This window comes from Heteronotia binoei, chromosome 14 (assembly GCF_032191835.1).
Source record: "Heteronotia binoei isolate CCM8104 ecotype False Entrance Well chromosome 14, APGP_CSIRO_Hbin_v1, whole genome shotgun sequence".
NCBI classification, from domain to species: Eukaryota; Metazoa; Chordata; class Lepidosauria; order Squamata; family Gekkonidae; genus Heteronotia; species Heteronotia binoei.
The window spans coordinates 62,339,126-62,361,132 of record NC_083236.1 but is presented as its reverse complement, the minus strand read 5'-3'; the positions used below and the strand labels follow the sequence as shown (position 1 = coordinate 62,361,132).

At 45.5% G+C, this 22,007-nt stretch overlaps 1 protein-coding gene and 1 non-coding gene across 2 annotated transcripts in view; both read right to left on the bottom strand.

The window, feature by feature from the left end:
• Nucleotides 1-22,007, bottom strand: part of CDH13 (cadherin 13) — a 1,257,603-nt gene that overhangs the window by 960,807 nt on the left and 274,789 nt on the right. The window lies entirely within an intron of this gene.
• On the bottom strand, nucleotides 10,062-10,128 carry TRNAP-UGG (transfer RNA proline (anticodon UGG)). Its single transcript has one exon. It is a non-coding gene; the product is annotated as a tRNA-Pro (tRNA).

Below are 22,007 nucleotides of genomic sequence, written 5' to 3'. Positions count from 1 at the left end.
AAAACCATAGTGTTTTCCCTGAAATGCCTAGAGCGGCCGTGTGCGATGTCACCGGCGCGATGATGTCACTTCCAGGTGATGTCATTGTGTCGAGTGCACGTGAAAGTCCTCCACCGCAGAACACAGGGGACTTGGCAACCCTACGTTTGGCAGAAAGTTTTACCAGGTTGGAGCCAGGACAATAAAAGCCCTGGCTCTGGTCGAGACAGCCAGATGTGTTTGGAGCCAGGGATCACCAGTAAATTGTTCTCAGCAAAGCGTAATCCTGTCTCAAGTGCATACCAGAGGAGGCAGTCCCAAAGATATGTGAGACCCAGACCACTGCAGGCCTTAAACGCCAAAACCTTGAACCTGACTTGGTACTCCACTGGGAGCCAGTGTGGCACAGGTTGTATATGTGCCATCCTTGGCATTCCTGTCAGGACTCACGCCACCTAGGGCTCCCAAGCTCCACCCAGGGATGAGGGATCCCCCAGTTTGCAGGACCCAACCCACAGGCACAGAGTAGTCCGCCGGAAGGACCTCTGCCCCCAAACAGCCCTGTTGCTGTGTGAGGTACCCCACACAATGACATCACCCAGAAGTGATGTCCTTGTGCCGGGTATGTCACGCCATGAATGCTCTAGGATTTGAGGTAAAACTGTATGGCACCTTAAGAGTTTTTACTGCAAATCCTAGAGCGTCACTTTGGGGTTACCTATGGGGGGGTATGAAAGAAAGAGCACAATAACATTTAGCGATTCTGGAGCTCCGCTCTTGTGAGCTCCTGCCCAAAACGTGGCCTGTCAACAACAATGCACAGACCAGACTAGTCGCTAGTTAAGACCTGTGATAGGTGAGAATCTCTGCTCAGAAAGGGGGGAGGAGGAGGAGGGGGGCAGTGTGAAATCTTTCATGCAGTTTCTCATCTCCGTTAAATGGAGGCAAGATTGAACATTGCCTATTTTCCTTCCATCTTATATTTATATTTTATCAACTGCTTCAGTTCTTCGATTTTGCCTGTCAGCTGTATAGATTCGCTTGCGCTCAGCACGCACATTGCACAGCTTCTGCAAATCATGTAAATGATATTTATGTGAACAATTATGTCAATTTCAACTCTACTGCTAATTTACTGATATGCGAACGTCACTGGGAAAAAAACGCATACTTTTATATCGGAAGTCGCATGAGGATACAAAAAAACAAATAGCGATAATAAAGCCAGCTGATAAATACTTAGGCTTAGCCCTGTGGCACCGAGTGGTAAAGCTGCAGTACTGCAGTCCAAGCTCTCTGCTCGCAACCTGAGTTCAATCCCGGTGGAAGCTGGGTTCAGGTAGCCGGCTCAGGGTTGACTCAGCCTTCCATCCTTCTGAGGTCGGTAAAATGAGTACCCAGCTTGCTGGGGGGAAACGTGTAGATGACTGGGGAAGGCAATGGCAAACCACCCCGTAAAAAGTCTGTCGTGAAAACGTTGTGATGCGACGTCACTCCAGAGTTGGAAACGACTGCTGCTTGCGCAGGGGACTACCTTTTTAATAAAAAACTTATGGATGGCAAAATGTGTTGACAACACAAAGTTAACTGGTTTGAAAGCAATGGATTGCTGGGCTCCATCAGGAGAGCCAGTTTGGTGTAGTGGTTAAGTGTGCGGACTCTTATCCGGGAGAACCGGGTTTGATTCCCTGCTCCTCCACTTGCACCTGCTGAGATGGCCTTGGGTCAGCCATAACCCTGGCAGAGGTTGTCCTTGAAAGGGCAGCTGCTGTGAAAGCCCTCTCCAGCCCCACCCACCTCACAGGGGGTCTGTTGTGGGGGAGGAAGGTAAAGGAGATTGTGAGCCGCTCTGAGACTCTTTGGAGTGGAGTGCGGGATATAAATCCAATATCTTCTTCCATCAGCAGAAGAAGTTGGAGAAATTGAACTGGGGGGTTGGGGGAAGGCAAGGTAGCAAAGATGAGAAGCTGATGCTTTTGTCAGCTCCTGCAGGCTTCACTGTAGACACTGCGATACAGGATGTGGGAGCAGATGGGCCTTTGGTATAATCCAGCGTGGCTCTTCCAGTATGCATTCTTGTGCTCATGCAGCATCAGAGCTGTGCTTTGAGGAAACGGCTTTTAACCTTTAGAGAGAGCCAGTTTGGTATAGTGGTTAAGTGTGTGGACTCTTATCTGGGAGAACCAGGTTTGATTCCCCACTCCTCCACTTGCAGCTGCTGGCATGGCCTTGGGTCAGCCATAGCTCTGGCAGAGGTTGTCCTTGAAAGGGCAGCTGCTGTGAGAGTCCTCTCAGCCCCACCCACCTCACAGGGTGTCTGTTGTGGGGGAGGGAGATAAAGGAGATTGTGAGCCGCTCTGAGACTCTTGAGTGGAGGGCGGAATATAAATCCAATGTCTTCTTCGTCTCCTTCTTTAGACTCTCCTGTCTTTCTAGCTTGCTTTATGTGTTATTTTTAGTGCATTGTTTTCAAACGTTAAAAACAGAAGAACACAAGAAGAGACCTGCTGAATCAGAACAATAGTCCTTCTAGTTCAGCCTCCTCTTTCACACTGGTTGGCCAGCAACAGGCTGTAGAGGCTGAGGCCTTCCCTTGATGTCGCCTCTTGGAACCGGGATTCAGAGATCCATGCGGAGGTTTTATCATATTACTATGCAGTCCTCTTTGGATTTTTTTTTTTTTTTGTATTTGTGCAATCAGCTTTGGCCCTGCCCTGGATGGCCCAAACTAGTCCAATCTCATCAGAACTTAGAAACTAAGCATGTTCAGCTCCGGTTAATATTTCATTGGGAAACCACCAAGGAAGTCGGGGGTTGTTACATAGAGGTAGGCAACGGCAAACCACTCCTGCTTAAGGCTTTTTTTTTTTTTTGTCAGCAGAGATCGGGACCAGAAACGTAAACAAAACTGAAGAAAAACAACACCCTCCATTTAGGAAATAATTCTCAGTGCAATCCACAATTTGCAACTTCTGTGTACTAGTAAACAATTTAAGAACATAAGAACATAAGAGAAGCCATGTTGGATCAGGCCAACGGCCCATCAAGTCCAACACTCTGTGTCACACAGTGGCAAAAAATGTTATATACACACATACACTGTGGCTAATAGCCACTGATGGACCTCTGCTCCATATTTTTATCTAAACCTCTCTTGAAGGTGGCTATACTTGTGGCCACCACCACCTCCTGTGGCAGTGAATTCCACATGTTAATCACCCTTTGGGTGAAGAAGTACTTCCTTTTATCCGTTTTAACCTGTCTGCTCAGCAATTTCATCGAATGCCCACGAGTTCTTGTATTGTGAGAAAGGGAGAAAAGGACTTCTTTCTCTACTTTCTCCATTCCATGCATTATCTTGTAAACCTCTATCATGTCACCCCGCAGTCGACGTTTCTCCAAGCTAAAGAGTCCCAAGCATTTCAACCTTTCTTCATAGGGAAAGTGCTCCAGCCCTTTAATCATTCTAGTTGCCCTTCTCTGCACCTTCTTTGTATTTAGTAATACAGATAATAAACCATCCTATGCACGACACAACTGCTATCCAAAGAACCGTGCAACGTGATAAAAGAACTGGTCCAAACTGGCGGAGTTGGGGGTGGAGCCAGGAGACACTGGGGTGGAGCCAGGAGCAAGGGTGTGAGAAGCATAATTGAGAGCCAGTTTGGTGTATCTGGGGACTTTGGGGCAGAGTCAAGAGACTTGAGGGGTGGAGCCAGGAGACATTACAGTGGAGCCAGGAGCAAGGCTGTGAGAAGTATAATTGAGTGGTTAAGTAAGTATAATTGTAGTGGTTAAGTGTGGGGACTCTTATCTCGGAGAACCGGGTTTGATTCCCCACTCCTCCACTTGCACCTGCTGGAATGGCCTTGGGTTAGCCATAGCTCTCGCAGAGTTGTCCTTGAAAGGACAGCTGCTGGGAGAGCCCTCTCAGCCCCACCCACCTCACAGGGTGTCTGTTGTGAGGGGAGAAGATATAGAAGATTGTAAGCCGCACTGAGTCTCTGATTTCGAGAGAAGGGCGGGGTATAAATCTGCAGTCCTTCTTCTTCCAATTTCATTTCAGAATTATCCTTCTTCAAGGGACCATCTTTTATATCAGGGGCGGTCACCGGTAGCTCTCCACATGTTGTTTGCCCCATTCTGGCTGGGGCTGATGGGAGTTGTAGGCAAAAACATCTGGAGAGCTACCATTGGCCGCCCCTGCTTTATATTCATAGGTTCAGTAGAGTTGAAGTGCCATAATTCATTTCCTGGCGCTTCAACTCTACTGAATCTATGAGTATAAAAGACAGCCCCTTGAAGAAGGATACCTTCCAAAACAAAATTGGACCGGTTCTTTTGTCATTTATTGGACTACAGTTTAAATGTTGCATGGTTCTTTGGACAGTAGTTGTGTCATGCATAGGATTGTTTACTATCTGTGTTATTGAATTGTTTACTAGACACAGAAGTTGCAGATTGTGGATTGCACGGAGAATTATTTCCTACATGGAGTGAGTGTAAGAACATAAGAACATAAGAGAAGCCATGTTGGATCGGGCCAACGGCCCATCCAGTCCAACACTCTGTGTCACACAGTGGCAAAAATTTTTATATATACACACACACTGTGGCTAATAGCCACTGATGGACCTGTGTTCCATATTTTTATCTAAACCCCTCTTGAAGGTGGCTATACTTGTGGCCGCCACCACCTCCTGTGGCAGTGAATTCCACATGTTAATCACCCTTTGGGTGAAGAAGTACTTCCTTTTATCCGTTCTAACCTGACTGCTCAGCAATTTCATCGAATGCCCACGAGTTCTTGTATTGTGAGAAAGGGAGAAAAGGACTTCTTTCTCTACTTTCTCCATCCCATGCATTATCTTGTCAACCTCTATCATGTCACCCCGCAGTCGACGTTTCTCCAAGCTAAAGAGCCCCAAGCGTTTCAACCTTTCTTCATAGGGAAAGTGCCCCAGCCCTTTAAGCATTCTAGTTGCCCTTTTCTGCACTTTCTCCAATGTTGTTTTTCTTCAAGACTTTTCTTCAAGTGTGTTGTTTTTCTTCAAGACTTTTTTTGAGCAGGAACAAATAGGAACACAGTTCTGGCTGGCTTGGCTCCAGGGGGCATGGCCCAATATGCAAACGAGTTCCTGCTGGGCTTTTTTTCTACCTCTTGTTTTCAAAACACCAGGGGTCACCATAACTTGGCCGCACGTGGAAACCACGTTCCGCCGCACCTTTGCCTTGAATCTCAGTGAGAAAGCCAAACTATAAATGAAGTAAGCGAGTAAGTAAGAATGCTCCTGTAGAATATGTCTTGTCCTTTTTACAAGGACCGGGAAAGCTGGCTTCTAGCCCAGTTTTGGAAACAACGATCTTTTCTTTTACATTTGACTACCTAGCAATTCTTGTTTTTTCCAGCAAACAAAGGGGCAGTTCATTCCATAGTGTTGTCCGTTGTGTGTACACGCTCTCAGTGCCTGCACTCGGTTTGCTTAAAGCTTTCTGATAAACTGATACTTTGGTTTTATATAACAAATCAAGCCCCTCCCCCATCTTGGACAATGCAAGGAAAGATGAAAGGAAAGCCTGTGTGGAATGGGAACACGGGGCTGAGTTGCGTCTGAGGGGGCCACCAACGGAAGAAAACTCTGCTTGGCCTCAGAGCCCATCCCATATTTGGCCACCTAGATTTTTTTTTTTTCAGATCTGGAGTTGCCATCCTCCAGGTAGGGACTGGAGAGCTCCAGGACTTATAACTGATCTCCAGACATCAGGAGGAGGAGGAGGAGAAGCAAAAGAAGAAGCAGTAGTTGAAGAAGAGTTGTAGAATAAGAAGTTGTAGTAGTAGTAAGAACATAAGAACATAAGAGAAGCCATGTAAGATCAGGCCAATGGCCCATCCAGTCCAACACTCTGTGTCACACAGTGGCAATTTATATATATATATATATATATATATATATATATATATATATATATATATATATATATATATATATATATATATTTATCTAAACCCCTCTTGAAGGTGGCTATGTAGTAGTAGTAGTTGTAGAAGTAGTTGTAGAATAAGTAGGAGAAGAAGCAGTAGTAGAAGTAGTAGTAGTAGAAGTAGTAGTGAAAGAAGAACAAAGCAGGAGTCAAGTAGCACCTTTAAGACCAACCAAGTTTTATTTAGAACATAAGCTTTCGTATGCTCTCTAAGCACACTTCAGCAGACGAGGGGATCAGGTAGTGTGACTGGAATACATGCAGTTTGTTGATTAAGACAGCAAACTAACTGATCACATGGTCACATAAAACAGTGTGGCTTGGCCATTTGGCCTGGATAGCCAAAAAAGGTAATAAAGTTCCCTGCCAAATGGTGTTTCTGCAAATCTAGGTAAATCACAAAAGGACATGTATTTCCTAGTTGTAGTCCACCCAATCTCTTCGAGAAGAAGAAGGAGAAGTAGTAGTAGTAGTAGAAGAAGAAGAAGAAAAAAAAGGAGGAGGAGGAGGAGTTGCCCTTCACTACCCGGAAGTGACATCATCACATCAGTGATACTGGAAGTTATCAGAATTTCAGCTGATCTCCAAACTACAGAGATCTGTTCCTCTGGAGGAAATGGCTGCTTTGGAGAATGGACTCGATGAATGATTAACTATGAAGGTGCTGAAATAGCAATCAATCTTCTGCATGATCCGGATGAAAATGTTCGCAACGAATATTACGCACCCATTAAAACTCAGGAATTTAATATCAAACTTGTCCATCCCTACTTCATTAGCGCTGAAGCAGCTGCTGTGGCCCGCTGCACACTGCTGTACATTCTTGATGCATCACCCAGAGATGCACGGAATAATGGAACAACATGGCCTGACCATTGCGAACAAGCAGGGCTTTTTTTGTAGCAGGAACTCTTCTGCATATTAGGCCACACACCCCTGATGTAGCCAATCCTCCTGGAGGGTACGTCTCATACAAAGAGCCCTGTAAGCTCTTAGAGGATTGGCTACATCAGGGGTGAGCAGCGTAATAGGCAAAAGAATTCCTGCTACAAACAAAGCCCTGTAACAAGTTCTGTAAGGGCAGTGGGGAGGGGGATAGTTGTCCTTTAATATATCAGTAAGAAAGGGCTCTCCAGCTTCACAGCCAGTGCCTTTCTACAGTGTCACTTTAACCAGGGGAAAAAAAGAAGCTTGCATGTTCCACATGAATGGGTAAACAAATCCAGAGAAATGGCATTAAAATGAGAATTAATCACGGGGGTTTTGAGCCATGGCATCTGCCTAGATCAGTGCGCAGGACTCATTTTAATTGTCTTTATCCTATTAAGATAATCCTGGTACCTCCTGAGGACATTTTTCACCTCGACACATTTATCGTATGTGTGTGTGTGTGTGTGTGTGTGTTTTTTTAAGAAAAATACAGAAATTGATTTTTATTTATCTTAGGAAGCCCAAAACCCCTTATCTTTCCCTCCTGATATTTAATCTCTTTCTCCTTTTTTTTTTTTTTTTGCAATATAAATAATGAGAGGGAAGTAAGCAGGGGTGCAATTAAGCTGCAAAGACTTCTTTCCAAAGCAGTGAGAGATAATAAATACCATCATACCACCTTGAGCAAGCCAGGCCTCTAATTTCTCTGCTGAGTAAGTGCTAATCATAATATTACTGTAGGTCATTGTACAAGGCGATGCTTGTCGCTATCTTCCAAAGAGGATGGGGAGTTGTGTCAGAGTTAAGCCTTCCACAGTCAGCCGCCCCCCACATGTTGACTGAATGTATAGGGAGGGACAGAGGGCATGACAAAGCTAGCTCCATCCCCTCTCTCTATGCGATCGTCATCTCATAAGCCCAGCCCCAATGCGTGGGGAAAGTGGGTGAGGTAGCCATGCCTCCCCTCCAGATGTAATGCATGCAATCACATACACGTATCTGCCCCCCGATTCCCAGTTTGGTGTAGTGGTTAAATGTGCGGACTCTTATCTGGGAGAACCGGGTTTGATTCCCCACTCCTCCACTTGCACCTGCTGGAATGGCCTTGGGTCAGCCAGAGCTCTGGCAGAGGTTGTCCTTGAAAGGGCAGCTGCTGTGAGAGCCCTCTCCAGCCCCACCCACCTCACAGGGTGTCTGTTGTGGGGGAGGAAGGGAAAGGAGATTGTGAGCCGCTCTGAGGCTCTTCGGAGTGGAGGGCGGGATATAAATCCAGTATCTTCTTCTTCTATCTTCAGCTGTACTTACCTTGTTTTAGGACAGGCCAGGACTGGATTAAACAGCTACCGGGAACTTCCTGGTAGCAAATCTCTAAAGTGCATGCAGGGCATGTTTCCTGGCTCTCTGAACAGCCAGGGTATGCGATGCACATGCCCCACATGCCAGGAGTTCCTTTGCATATTAGGCCACACCTTCCCGGTGTAGCCAATCCTCCAAGAGCTTACAAAAAAGAGCCTTGTCAGCTCTTGGAGGACTGGCTACATCAGGGGTGCATGGCCTAATATGCAAAGGACCTCCTGCTAGAACTCCACCCCTGCTCAAGAGCAGCCTGAATGCTCCTCTTGCACGTGTGCAGCTCATGCATCTCCCGGCAGCACGTCAGGCCTGTGACTGAGGTGGCACTCAACAAGCCAACTTTTTCAAAGCCAGGATATTGCCACACCAAATTCCCAGTATGATCTCACCCGATGTCTGTACGTATGTTTCTCCCCGGGCTCAGCAAGTTTTGGAGAGTAGCACCCCTGATCCTAGAGAGGGAGCGCATGTGCCAGGAGCGCCCAAACTTGCTTAACGTGAGAGCAAGAAGAAATATCAGATGCTTGAGAGACGCAAGACATGAATGTCAGGAGTTTAAGAGCTGCAAGGCATAAAGCCAAGGCAAAGGCAAACATTAAGATGTTTGAGGGAAGGAAGGAATGTGATAGATATATAGATAGATAGATAGATAGATAGATAGATAGATAGATAGATAGATAGATAGATAGATAGATAGATAGATAGATAGATAGATAGATAGATAGATAGATAGATAGATAGATAGTTAGATAGATAGACAGACAGACAGACAGACAGACAGACAGACAGACAGACAGATAGACAGACAGAGAGGAGAGAGAGTAGATAGATAGATAGATAGATAGATAGATAGATAGATAGATAGATAGATAGATAGATAGATAGATAGATAGATAGATAGATAGATAGATAGATAGATAGATAGACAGACAGACAGACAGACAGACAGACAGATGAGAGAGATAAGGGAGGAGAGGGGGAGGTGGAAAAAAGCAACTTTAACTTTAAAGGCATTCTTCAAGCTGGTGGACAAGAGCCACACAATATGTGTAAAAGAGCCACAGTTCGGCCACCCTTGGTATATACAGATACTTGCCCAGTATGAATGCACCAAGGAGGCAACCTTGCGATTGCATGGATGCATGTTCACTGTCCCTCCACTCACTAAGGAATTGCGTGTAAAGAATTTTAGAGGTATTGCATGTTGCAATCAGGGCAAAAAAAAGAGGACATCTGACTTTTAGAGTCGCAAACCACTGAAGTAATGAGTACTTGGCCAGTGGTGGTGGAGGGTGCCATCAAGTCACAGTCAACTTATGGTGACCCCGTTGGGTTTTGAAGGCAATAGATGAATGGAGGTGTCTTGTTTGCCTCCACATCACAACCCTGGTATTTCTTGGTGGTCTCCCATCCAAATACTAGTCAGAGCCAATCCTTTTTTTTTTGTAGAAAAGGCCCAGCAGGAACTCATTCGCATATTATCCCACACCCACTGACATTACCATTGTTTTACACAGGGTTTTTTTTTTTTAGAAAAAGCTCTGCAGGAACTCGTTTGTCTACTAAGCCACACCCCCGACACCAAAGCCACCCGGAACTGCATTCCTGTACATTCCTGCTCAAACAAACAAACAAACCCTGCCCACTGTATAGATTAGTTGGAAACAAGCCTGTCTTGAACATATGAACATATGAAGCTGCCTTATACTGAATCAGACCCTTGGTCCATCAAAGTCAGTATTGTCTTCTCAGACTGGCAGCGGCTCTCCAGGGTCTCAAGCTGAGGTTTTTCACACCTGTTTGCCTGGACCCTTTTTTGGAGATGCCAGGGATTGAACCTGGGACCTTCTGCTTCCAAAGCAGATGCTCTACCACTGAGCCACCGTCCCTCCCCTGACCAGCAGTGGCTCTCCAGGGTCTCAAGCTGAGGTTTTTCACACCTACTTGCCTGGAGCCTCTTTTGGAGATGCTGGGGATTGAACCTAAGACCTTCTGCTTCCCAAGCAGATGCTCTACCACTGAGCCACTGTCCCTCTCCTCTTCATTTATAATTCTTACGCCCAGCTAGCAATCACGGTGGTACCCAGCGCAACGACGTTACTTCACTCGCTCACCTCTTGGGTCAAGTCATGAATGCTAAGCCAGTCCCAAAGGCTTTGGCATTGCACTGGCAAAGTCTCATCGCTTCCAGCTCTAACCAGTAATCGGTTGTTACAAATGGTCCTCGCATCAGACCGTTGGCATGCTAAATCCCCCAAGAGTTCGCTAACAATTTTACCGCCGCTTAGGTGTTTCGCCTGTTATTACCATAACAGGAAATATACATAGTTTATGAAAATGCCTGTCGTTACAACAACAACAAAAAAACCCACTTTCCGCGTAACAGAGCTCCACAACACGTTTATTTGTCGTGCTGCAATTTAGTCTCCAGGGATTTGCAGAGTATAAACAACTACGTATTTATGCATTTCTTTCCCCCTCCGGTTCCAGAAAGCCTTCCAGAAAGGTTGATGAATGGGGATGGAAAAGAGGGACTGTGGCTGAAGGCGTCACCTGAAAGTTTCCGCTAACATTTTATTGAATAGGAGAGTGAGATATACTTCTACTAAAATAACACAACAACAACAAAAACCCCACAGAAATGATGTCAAACAAATGCATCAGTAAGAGGACTCATGAAACAAAGGTAATTTTCAGCTGGACCACACGGCATAGAGCAGCGAAGGAAACCTACTGTCATAACCAGGGGTCGTTTTGTAGAAAAAGAGGTGGTGGAGCTCATCCAGGGATTGTTATGCAGCTGCACATACTATTCACTGGCCAAGGAGGTGGAACTCTCAGGAGGAGGAGAGTCAGGAGCTGCGTTCCTGTGAGCTCCCACTGAATCTGAGACCTGATCATAACCAACACTAGGGGTGTGCATTTGGATACACCCTAGCCAAAATATATATCTGGAAAATGCCTTATTGATATTTTCCTGATGAAACATTGTTGTTTTTAAAGGTGCTCCTTGACTCATACTTTGTCCTACTGCTTCAGACCAACACGGCTGCCCACCTGAGTTCAATGTGGAGTTAAAGCAATTCATTTTTACATCCGTTGAAAATTAAATAGCCTAAAGGAAGCTTGGCTCTCTACTGGATACCTTTATCTTTAAAAAAAAAAAAAAGGACAGTAAATATTCACCTTCCAGGACCTTTATCATCAGCTTGTCATTCAGGAAGCATCATTCTAAAGTTATTATTTTTATGGTAGGCTTTAAAAAAAAAGTATCTCCCCAGGAGCAGCCCTTTGTTTACAGCTCTAATTTATTTCCACGCACACGAAAAAGAGTCATTATACGAAATCGATTGGCTCTTGTGTGTGTGTGACCGCTTGCAACTAGGGTTGCCAATCCCCAGGTGGGGGCAGGGGATGCCCCGGTTTGGAGGCCCTTCCTTCACTTCAGGGTCGTCAGAAAGCGGGGGGAGGGGAGGGAAATGTCTGCTGGGAACTCTATTATAGGAATAATAAACATGCTGAAAACATTAGCACTCATTGGTCATATCATGTAGAGCACTTGGTGATCACCGTCTGAAAAGAAGAACCCGCCTATATTGTAGATTGTAGCGATACAGCACCATGAAACGTTTTTTTAAAATTTAAAATTGTAATTATGTTTTATTGGTTTTTATCTTGTGAAAATGAATGTTGTGAGCCGCCCTGAGTCTGCTTGCGGAGAGGGCGGGATAGAAATTTAATGTAATAAATAAATAATAATAAATAAATAATAAAGGTGCTTTCTTTGTATTTCTCCCATGGGATCCAGGGAACTGGGCAAAGAAAGCTCTGGCTCTTTCCTTCATTCCCTAGGGGACCAGGAGGGGGAGGAGCCTCAGCCAATAGAAGAAAGAGAGGATTGGCTCAGTAGGTCTGCTGTGTGATTGAGAGAGTCTGGCAAAGCAAGCTGTGCTGGAGAGGAAAGTAAGTGAGAGGGCGAAGGAAGCAGATGACAGCCAGTTGCTCAGGGGCCTCTTAGGAGCCCTCCAGGGGCTTGATTCAGCCCCCAAAACTGCAAGTTTGACACCCCTGCTCTAGACTGACTCATAATTCTGAGGTTTGCAGGCTTGTCACAGACAACTGTGGGCACCCCAGATGGTGAGAATGAGACATGCCTGCCACCAAAGGTTTGGCACCCGCCCACCTTTACACAAATTAACTTAATTGCTGTCAAACGCAAACGGAATTGAAAATGCACTGTGATCCACCAAAAACACACGATGTGTTCTCATTGTGGCTCTTTTGCTCCTGAACAAGCTGGCCGTTGCTACCTAAGCTGGCTCCATGTCATGTTCATGAGCCAAAAACTCAAAACAGTGTAACCTGACAGTCCATTCAAGCCATGCCAGAAAATGACTCAATAAGATATACTGTCCCTTGGTACATTCCTTTCCTCAAATATAAAGGAACAAAGAATACACACACACACACACACACACACACACACACACACGGCTTTTTTTGAGCAGGAATGCAGTTCCGGTTGCCTTGGTGTCAGGGGTGTGGCCTAATATGCAAATAAGCTCCTGCTGGGCTGTTTCTGCAAAAAAGCCCTTTGCAAAACAATGGTGCCATTAGGGGTGTGGCCTAATATGCAAATGAGTTCTTGCTAACCAAAAAGCTTTCTGTGTGTGTGTGTGCATATATATATGTATGTGTGTATTGCAAAAAAAAAAAGGGATAGAAAAAAGGAGAAACCTAGAATCCCCCCAGAAAGGCTAATCATGGAATCATAAAGTTGGAAGGTGCCTCCCGGGTCATCTAGTCCAACCTCATGCACAGCGCAGGGAATTCACAAACACCTCCCCCTAGGACTTTTTCTTGGCACAAAGAGCTCAGCAGGAACTCATTTGCATATTAGGCCACACCCCCTGACACCAAGCCAGCCGGAATTCTGTTCCTGCGTGTTCCTGCTCAAGCTGCTTCTGGGGTTTTTCTCCCTAAAAAGTGTCCTGACTGCTTGAGCGCTTAACTCTTTCGAGAGGGGGAAAGAGTAGTCCAGCGTCTGAGCTCCCCCACCCATCTGATCACACCATGCGGCCTCACAGACAGGGTAGTGCCGCCTTGCCAGGGAGTATGTGGAGGCTTTGGGATGGCTCTTTCTTGAGCCATCCCAATTTGGGAGACCTCCAATCTGACCTTAAATGTCTGTTTGCTAGCAGTGTAGGTGTTCCCTGAATTCCCATCCATGCTCAAATGTTCAGTTTGGTGTAGTGGTGAAGTGTGCAGACGCTTATCTGGGAGAACCGGGTTTGATTCCCCACTCCTCCGCTTGCAGCTGCTGGAATGGCCTTGGGTAAGCCATAGCTCTGGCAGAGGTTGTCATGAAAGGGCAGCTGCTGTGAGAGCCCTCTCAGCCCCACCCACCTCACAGGGTGTCTGTTGTGAGGGAGGAAGATAAAGGAGATTGTGAGCTGCTCTGAGACTCTGAGATTCAGAGTGGAGGGAGGGATATAAATCCAGTATCTTCTTCATCATCATCATTCCAAAGTTTTGATCCAGTCTCCACGTCCTTCCCACGAGCCCTCTACATGGCAACAAGGAACTAATCCTAACTGTTTGTTGGAGAGAGTGGAGATGAAATAAGAACATTTTTTTCCCACAAGCATTTTCAGAAGCTCCTGCATCAGTCTGCTGGGCAGATTTTTAAAAAGAGTGGCAAAGACATCGCTTCCTGATGGTTCTTCACACATTCAAGCTCGACTGACTTTGTATTTGCTTAATACACTTCTAGATCGTGTTCCCCTACGTGTTCCCCTACGCTCAAAGCAGTTTCCAGCCAGATCACGTGCATATATTAGAGTTAGAAAATAGTAAAGCATCAGTAAAAACAACAAACACCTCTCAGGAGTACGAAAACTCTTGAGTCAAATGCCAGGAACAAAGGAAGATGCCGACATCCTCTTTAAAACAAACAAACAAAAAAAGGCTTTGGTTGACTGGAATGATCAGTGACTTTTCTTTTCTTTCCTGGGAGATGATTCCCACTTGATACGATTTTCAATATCTGATCCCTGCTGTTTCCACCTGGACCCCACCTCCTCGCATAGGGTTTTACTTCTCCCTTGTGCGAATCAAACCAGCGAAGCTTTGTGGTGGTGGTTATGTTTTTTTTTCCTCTTCAGTTTTTATGCACCAAATAATTCCAATCAAATGCATAGCATTTCCCACGCTGTGCTAATAAAACAGAATTATACATTATAAAGATATTTTGCAAAAGGAGGCATGCGTATTATACAGTTGCATCCCGTAGGAATTTCGCATACAAACCACAAAACAGTTACACCATACAAAGGAAACTACAAAACCAACAGCGAAAAAGAAAGAACCAAATCTACCGACAAAATAAGCATGCTTATAAACATTCACCCAACTCTACCTGTTACCAAGAACTGTCAACCATTTTCGCTTGGATGAGGTGAGAGAACCTTAAGAACAGCTTGATAAGCCTAACTCAGGGTTTTCTTTTTCGTAGTGGGAACTCCTTTGCATATTAGGCCACACACCCCTGATGTAGCCAATCCTCCTGGTGCTTACAGTAGGCCCTGTACTAAGAGCCCTGTAAGCTCTTGGAGGATTGGCTACATCAGGGGTATGTGGCCTCATACGCAAAGGAGTTCCTGCTACAAAAAATGTCCTGGCCTAACTTGTGCAAGTTTCACATGAAGAAGGAGGGAGGGATAGTGGCTCAGTGGTAGAGCATCTGCTTAGTAAGCAGAAAGTCCCAGGTTCAATCCCCGGCATCTCCAACTAAAAAGGGTCCAGACAAATAGGCGTGAAAAACCTCAGCTTGAGACCCTGGAGAGCTGCTGCCAGTCTGAGTGGACAATACTGACTTTGATGGACCAGTGGTCTGATTCAGTAGAAGGCAGCTTCATGTGTTCATATAAGAGCAGCTGTCCTTTTACTCTGAAAAGTGCTGTCAAGTCATAGTCAACGTATGGTGACCCTGTAGGGTTCTCAAGGGAAGAAAGCCTTTGGAAGCGGTTCGCCATTCCCAGCCTCTGTATAGCAATCACAGATTTCTTTGGTGGTCTTCCATCCAACACTAATCAGGAATAACTCTGCTTAGCTTCTGATGTGATCAGGCTAGCCTGGGCCATCCAGGATGGGGCAGCTGTCCTTTAGGTATATAGAGGAGTAGGACAATCAGCACCTTGGACAGAGCCTAGAAGCAAACCAGCAACCAGAGCAACCAATGCTGACCCTGCCTTCATATTCACTCTAACAATATAATCGCCAGACCTAACAACACCAGACATATCATCTCAGGTTCATCCAAGGGTGGAATTGTAGCAGGAGCTCCTTTGCATATTAGGCCACACACCCCTGATGCAGCCAATCCTCCAAGAGTTTACAAGACTCTTTTTTGTAAGTTCCAGGAGGATTGGCTACATCAGAGGGTGTGTGGCCTAATATGCAAAGGAGCTCCTGCTACATTTCCACCCCTGGATGAACCTGAGATGATATGGCTGGTGTTGTTAGGTCTGGTGATTATATTGTTAGAGTGAATATGAAGGCAGTGTCAGCATTGGTTGCTCTGGTTGCTGGTTTGCTTCTAGGCTCTGTCCAAGGTGCTGGTTGTCCTACATAGCTACCATTTGCCCATCTTTCAGTGTTATCATCTCATCAAATGTCAGTAATGCCACTCCACACTCTACATCAGACAAACACGTCAGTCCCAACACACACACAAAGGACATGAATCCAGCATCAAAACCCACAATACTTTAATAAACAGTGGGTGAACATTTTAATCTTCCAGGTCATTCCACTGCTGACCCAAGAGTGTCAACCCTCAAACAAAGAGGCATCAAGTGGAGATTACAATGCAAGATTGCTGAGCCCAAATTCATTCAAAAAGTCAGAACAATGGACCCCCCCTCCAAAGGTGAATAGGATGCTTAATTCATCACAGATGCTAATTTTCTACCTCCAGCATTTCCCCTTTGCTCTCATCTAGATGATTACAATGTGCGCCCTACATTTGCACCCTGAGTTCCTTCTTTGCAAAACGCCTCACACCTTCTGACTGGGATAAAAGGACCTCAAAGATCTCCACGCCAACTTGGATCTGATGGAGGGAGCTTTTGACTCTCAAAAGTGTATACTCCCAAAATCTTGTTGGTCTTTAAGGTGCTCCGAGACTCTGATCAAGATGATGCCAAAATACTAAATATGAGCTTGCTGTGCCGAGCAACAAACAGGTGGCTGATTTCTGGACTGGCAAAAGCCTTTGAACAGTCTTCGAGGGCAGCCCCAACTTGTCCTAACATGTCTACCCATGTCCTAACCATGTCCAGGGCTCACTTTCTAGCAGGAGCACCTTTGCCTATTAGGCCACACCCCCTGATGTAGCCAATCCTCTCGGAGCTTACAGTAGGCCCTGTACTAAGAGTCCTGTAAGCTCTTGGATGATTGGCTACATCAGGGGGATGACCTAATATGCAAAGGGGTTCCTGCTAGAAAGTGAGCCCTGGATGTCTATCCTATAATCTTAAATAACCCGTGTAAGAATTCCCTAATAAAATAGAATAAATATGAGTGAAAAATAGCAGTGACCGACTGAGTGTAAAGACAGCAGAAAAAAGATTATTTCCAATGTTTTGGACAATTCACAAGAAGTCTTTTACTCCACTCCCAAGGACTTTGCTCCTCTCCCCCAAACTTTATACAGTTGAACATTTGATGCAGACCCAAATGCACATATCCCTTAGATCAGGGCTTTTTTGTAGCAGGAACTCCTTTGCATATTAGGCCACGCACCCCTGATGTAGCCAATCCTCCTGGAGCTCACAGTAGGCCCTGTATGAAGAGCCCTGCAAGCTCTTGGAAGATTGGCTACATCACTCCTTGGCATATTAGGCCACACACCCCTGATGTAGGCAATCCTCCTGGAGCTTACAGTAGGCCCTGTAAGAAGAGCCCTGCAAGCTCTTGAAAGATTGGCTACATCACTTGTTTGCATATTAGGCTAAACACCCCGATGTAGCCAATCCTCCTGGAGCTCACAGTAAGCCGTGTAAGAAGAGCCCTGCAAGCTCTTGGAAGATTGGCTGCATCACTTGTTTGCATATTAGGCTAAATACCCCGATGTAGCCAATCCTCCTGGAGCTCACAGTAGGCTCTGTAAGAAGAGCCCTGCAAGCTCTTGGAAGATTGGCTTCATCACTTGTTTGCATCTTAGGCTAAACACCCCTGATGTAGCCAATCCTCCTGGAGCTCACAGTAGGCCCTGTACGAAGAGCCCTGCAAGCTCTTGGAAGATTGGCTACATCACTTGTTTGAATATTAGGCTAAACACCCCGATGTAGCCAATCCTCCTGCAGCTCACAGTAGGCCATGTAAGAAGAGCCTGCAAGCTCTTGGAAGATTGGCTGCATCACTTGTTTGCATATTAGGCTAAACACCCCGATGTAGCCAATCCTCCTGGAGCTTACAGTAGGCCCTGTACGAAGAGCCCTGCAAGCTCTTCGAAGATTGGCTACATCACTCCTTGGCATATTAGGCCACACACCCCTGATGTAGCCAATCCTCCTGGAGATTACAGTAGGCCCTGCAAGAAGAGCCCTGCAAGCTTTTGGAAGATTGGCTACATCACTCCTTGGTATATTAGGCTAAACACCCCGATGTAGCCAATCCTCCTGGAGCTCACAGTAGGCCCTGTAAGAAGAGCCCTGCAAGCTCTTGGAGGATTGGCTGCATCACTTGTTTGCATATTAGGCTAAACACCCCGATGTAGCCAATCCTCCTGGAGCTTTCAGTAGGCCCTGTACGAAGAGCCCTGCAAGCTTTTGGAAGATTGGCTACATTGCTCCTTGGCATATTAGGCTAAATGCCCCGATGTAGCCAATCATCCTGGAGCTTACAGTAGTTCCTGTACAAAGAGCCTTGTAAGCTCTTAGAGGATTGGCTACATCAGGGGTGTGTGGCCTAATATGCAAAGGAGTTTCTGCTACAAAGAAAGCCCTGCCTTAGATGTTACAGCAGTAGCTTGCCTGCTGCATTTTTGGGGTATGCAACCCAGCATTGTTATGTCATTTAAAAAGCCCACCATGTTTGTCTTTGTCTCCTTGAATCTTGTCCAATAAGGACACAGCCGGTGAGCGGGTGGATAACGTCCCTGGAATGAGGGTGGTGAACTTCTAAATGTTAGCACTTTGGGGATGAAGCCATGAAAAGGCAGTTTTGTTGTGTTTCAAAGATATTTATAAAAGTTGGTCCTTAGTTTCCAAGCCACATGTAGTGCATCCACACACCGTCCGAGTAAGAATATGAGTTGACTAAACTGGACACGGAGATCCAACAGCAGAGCAAATTAGATGATTGGCATTATCTCAGACAGCACTAATGCTCTTTAAAATATGTTAATGTTAGAGGAGGCAGAATCAACCTCTTGCGTTTACAGAGAGATTTAGCTTTGCAAAACTCGATTAATTCCTGCTAAATTGCTGCTCTCCCTTTTTGAAAATTTAATGGGGAACGTCTACTTCCCACCAGTTCATTTATAAAGGAAGGAATCGGGTGAAGAAAGGGTGAGAAGGAACTATCTTCACTTAAATGCCATTGTGAAATACCAACTCTAGAAATATAAAGCTGCACTATGGACTATCAATAAGTAAGATATTGCCAAACCAACCGCCTTTGAAGTACTTGCACTTAACACTAACCGAGGAGTCTTCAAGCAGCAGAGAAAGTCAGAGGAAACTTTCAGAACTCTTCATCCGGAAGCTTTCAGAAGGAGACTTCAGCTAACAGAGAAAGCCAGAAGAAGCTTTCAGAAGAACACTCTCCATCTAGAATCTTTCAGAAGAAGACTTCGACAAATAGGGAGAGCCAGAGAAAGCTTTCAGAAGACACTTCATTTACTGCATCGAATCATTCAACCCTCTGAAAATCCAGTTTATGAGAGCTCGACTTGTAATTCTGAACATAAGAGCCTTGCTCAATCAGGAGAGCCAGTTTGGTGCAGTGGTGAAGTGTGCGGACTCTTATCTGGGAGAACCGGGTTTGCTTCCCCACTCCTCCACTTGCAGCTGCTGGAATGGCCTTGGGTCAGCCATAGCTCTGGCAGAGGTTGTCCTTGAAAGGGCAGCTGCTGTGAGAGCCCTCTCCAGCCCCGCCCACCTCACAGGGTGTCTGTTGTGGGGGAGGAAGATAAAGGAGTTTGTGAGCCGCTCTGAGACTCTTCAGAGTGGAGGGTGGGATATAAATCCAATATCCTCTTCTTCTTCTTCTTCAATCAGACCATTGGTTCATCTATCCCAGCACTCTGTTTCATGCAGTTTCTCAAGCTCATGCTACCCAGATCAAAGGTTTGCTCAATTTGTTAATTTTAAGTCTTTTGTCACTGGCTTTTAAATGGGCACCATTTTGCATTCTAAACGACTGCCTACCAGCTATATGTACCTCTGCTTACTGTACCTCATTCCTTGTCTGAAGAAGTGTGCATGCACACGAAAACTTACATTCTGAATAAAACTTTGTTGATCGTAAAGGTGTCACTTGACACCTACTTTGTTCTACTGCTTCAGCCCACTTGGATCTGACTAGCGAGCTAAATAACTGTTTATTCATCTACTGTACATAATCTATAGCACCTGCTGTTCTGCCCTCACAAAGGGACACCAAAGCAGCTAGAAGATAAAACTATTAATCTCCCCCCCCACAAAAAAAAAAAAGTTTATCTTCCTTCTGACTATTTCCATGATTTTAGCAAAAACCTCCTCTTTTGAATATTTCTGCCTTCCCAAGGGCCACCGAGGTGGCTAACAGTTTAAAGCACGCATGATACGATCGCATTTCTGAAGCCATTAAAATCATCCATCATGAAAACGATTTAAAAAACAGCGTTAAAATGCATTCCGAATATAAAAAATGCAATAGAATTGTGGCCTGTGTTTGCACACTGGACGTTTTTAGAGCATAGAGGCAGTCACTTGTAGTTCAACTGATTGACCAAAATTGGTTATAAACAATAGGCCATCTCAGTCACATGAAGGGGGGGGGAGAGGGGGGGCATGTCTGGCCATCACAAGTTTTTCAGTTTACATGAACATGCAAAGGATGCAACATATGAACATATGAAGCTGCCTTATACCGAATCAGACCTTTGGTCCATCAAAGTCAGTATTGTCTTCTCAGACTGGCAGCGGCTCTCCAGGGTCTCAAGCTGAGGTTTTTCACACCTGTTTGCCTGGACCCTTTTTTGGAGATGCCAGGGATTGAACCTGGGACCTTCTGCTTCCCAAGCAGATGCTTTGCCACTGAGCCACCGTCCCTCCCCATGATAAGCTCTTTCCACCAGTTTGTTCGAGTCCAGCTGGTGAATCTCAGAATCAGCTTAGAGAGCCAGTTTGGTGTAGTGGTTAAGTGCGCGGACTCTTATCTGGGAGAACCGGGTTTGATTCCCCACTCCTCCACTTGCACCTGCTGGAATGACCTTGGGTCAGCCATCGCTTTCGTAGGAGTTGTCCTTGAAAGGGCAGCTGCTGTAAAAGCTCTCTCAGTCCCACCTGCCTCACAGGGTGTCTGTTGTGAGGGTGGGAGAAGGTAAAGAAGATTGTGAGCGCTCTGAGATTCAGAGTACAGAGTGGGATATAAATCCAATATCTTCTCCTCCTCTTCCTCCTTCTAATTTAAGTTCATACTCCCCTGACTGGAGACAGTATTCCAGAGTATGAGGAAGTGAAATATACATATACAATTTTTTCGCTAGGCTTATCTTCCCCCAAAAAATAATTAATATAAACTTTTCTCCCTGTGCCAAACAACTGACATACCTACTAATTGCAAGCAGTTGGTCATTGATTTAGGCTATTAGAAGAACAGCTGGCCGGCTTCAGCCAACCAAAGCTCTGACATATTTCAAGAAAGCATGATTTGTAAACTAGGCTGGTCCCTGGCTCATCTCCAGGAACAGATCTAATCTCAAATCGAGCTATTTGCTACAGTTGAGTCCCCTAAATTCATAACCGGAAGGTTAATGGACCATGTTGTCCCCGTCAAATCACCTTTATTTATGCTCAGGTTACATTTGGAGAGCCGATGTTTTGTTTAAATAAAAAACAGTAACAGATGACGCTCGCACATTTGCTTTATGTTTTATTCCTCCCCCCCCCAACATCTGGACAATTATAAGACCTGATGAGGAAATGGGAGGGGGGAACAGGATATCCTTTTATTAAAAGTTAATATTCACTCACTTAAATGCAGGCTTGCAGGTGGGGGGTGTTCTATCCTTTACAGCATCATAAGAACATAAGAGAAGCCATGTTGGATCAGGCCAGTGGCCCATTCAGTCCAACACTCTGTGTCACAGAAGAACATAAGAGAAGCCATGTTGGATCAGGCCAATGGTCCATCCAGTTCAACACTCTGTCACAGAAGAACATAAGAGAAGCCATGTTGGATCAGGCCAATGGCCCATCCAGTCCAACACTCTGTGTCACAGAAGAACATAAGAGAAGCCATGTTGGATCAGGCCAATGGTCCATCCAGTTCAACACTCTGTGTCACAGAAGAACATAAGAGAGGCCATGTTGGATCAGGCCAAAAACTACAGGCACCATCAGGAGGTCCACCAGTGGGACTAGGACACTAGAAGCCCTCCCACTGTGACCCCCAAGCACCAAGAATACAGAGCATCACTGTCCCAGACAGAGAGTTCCAACAATATGCTGCGGCTAATAGCCATTGATGGACCTCTGCTCCAGATGTGTATT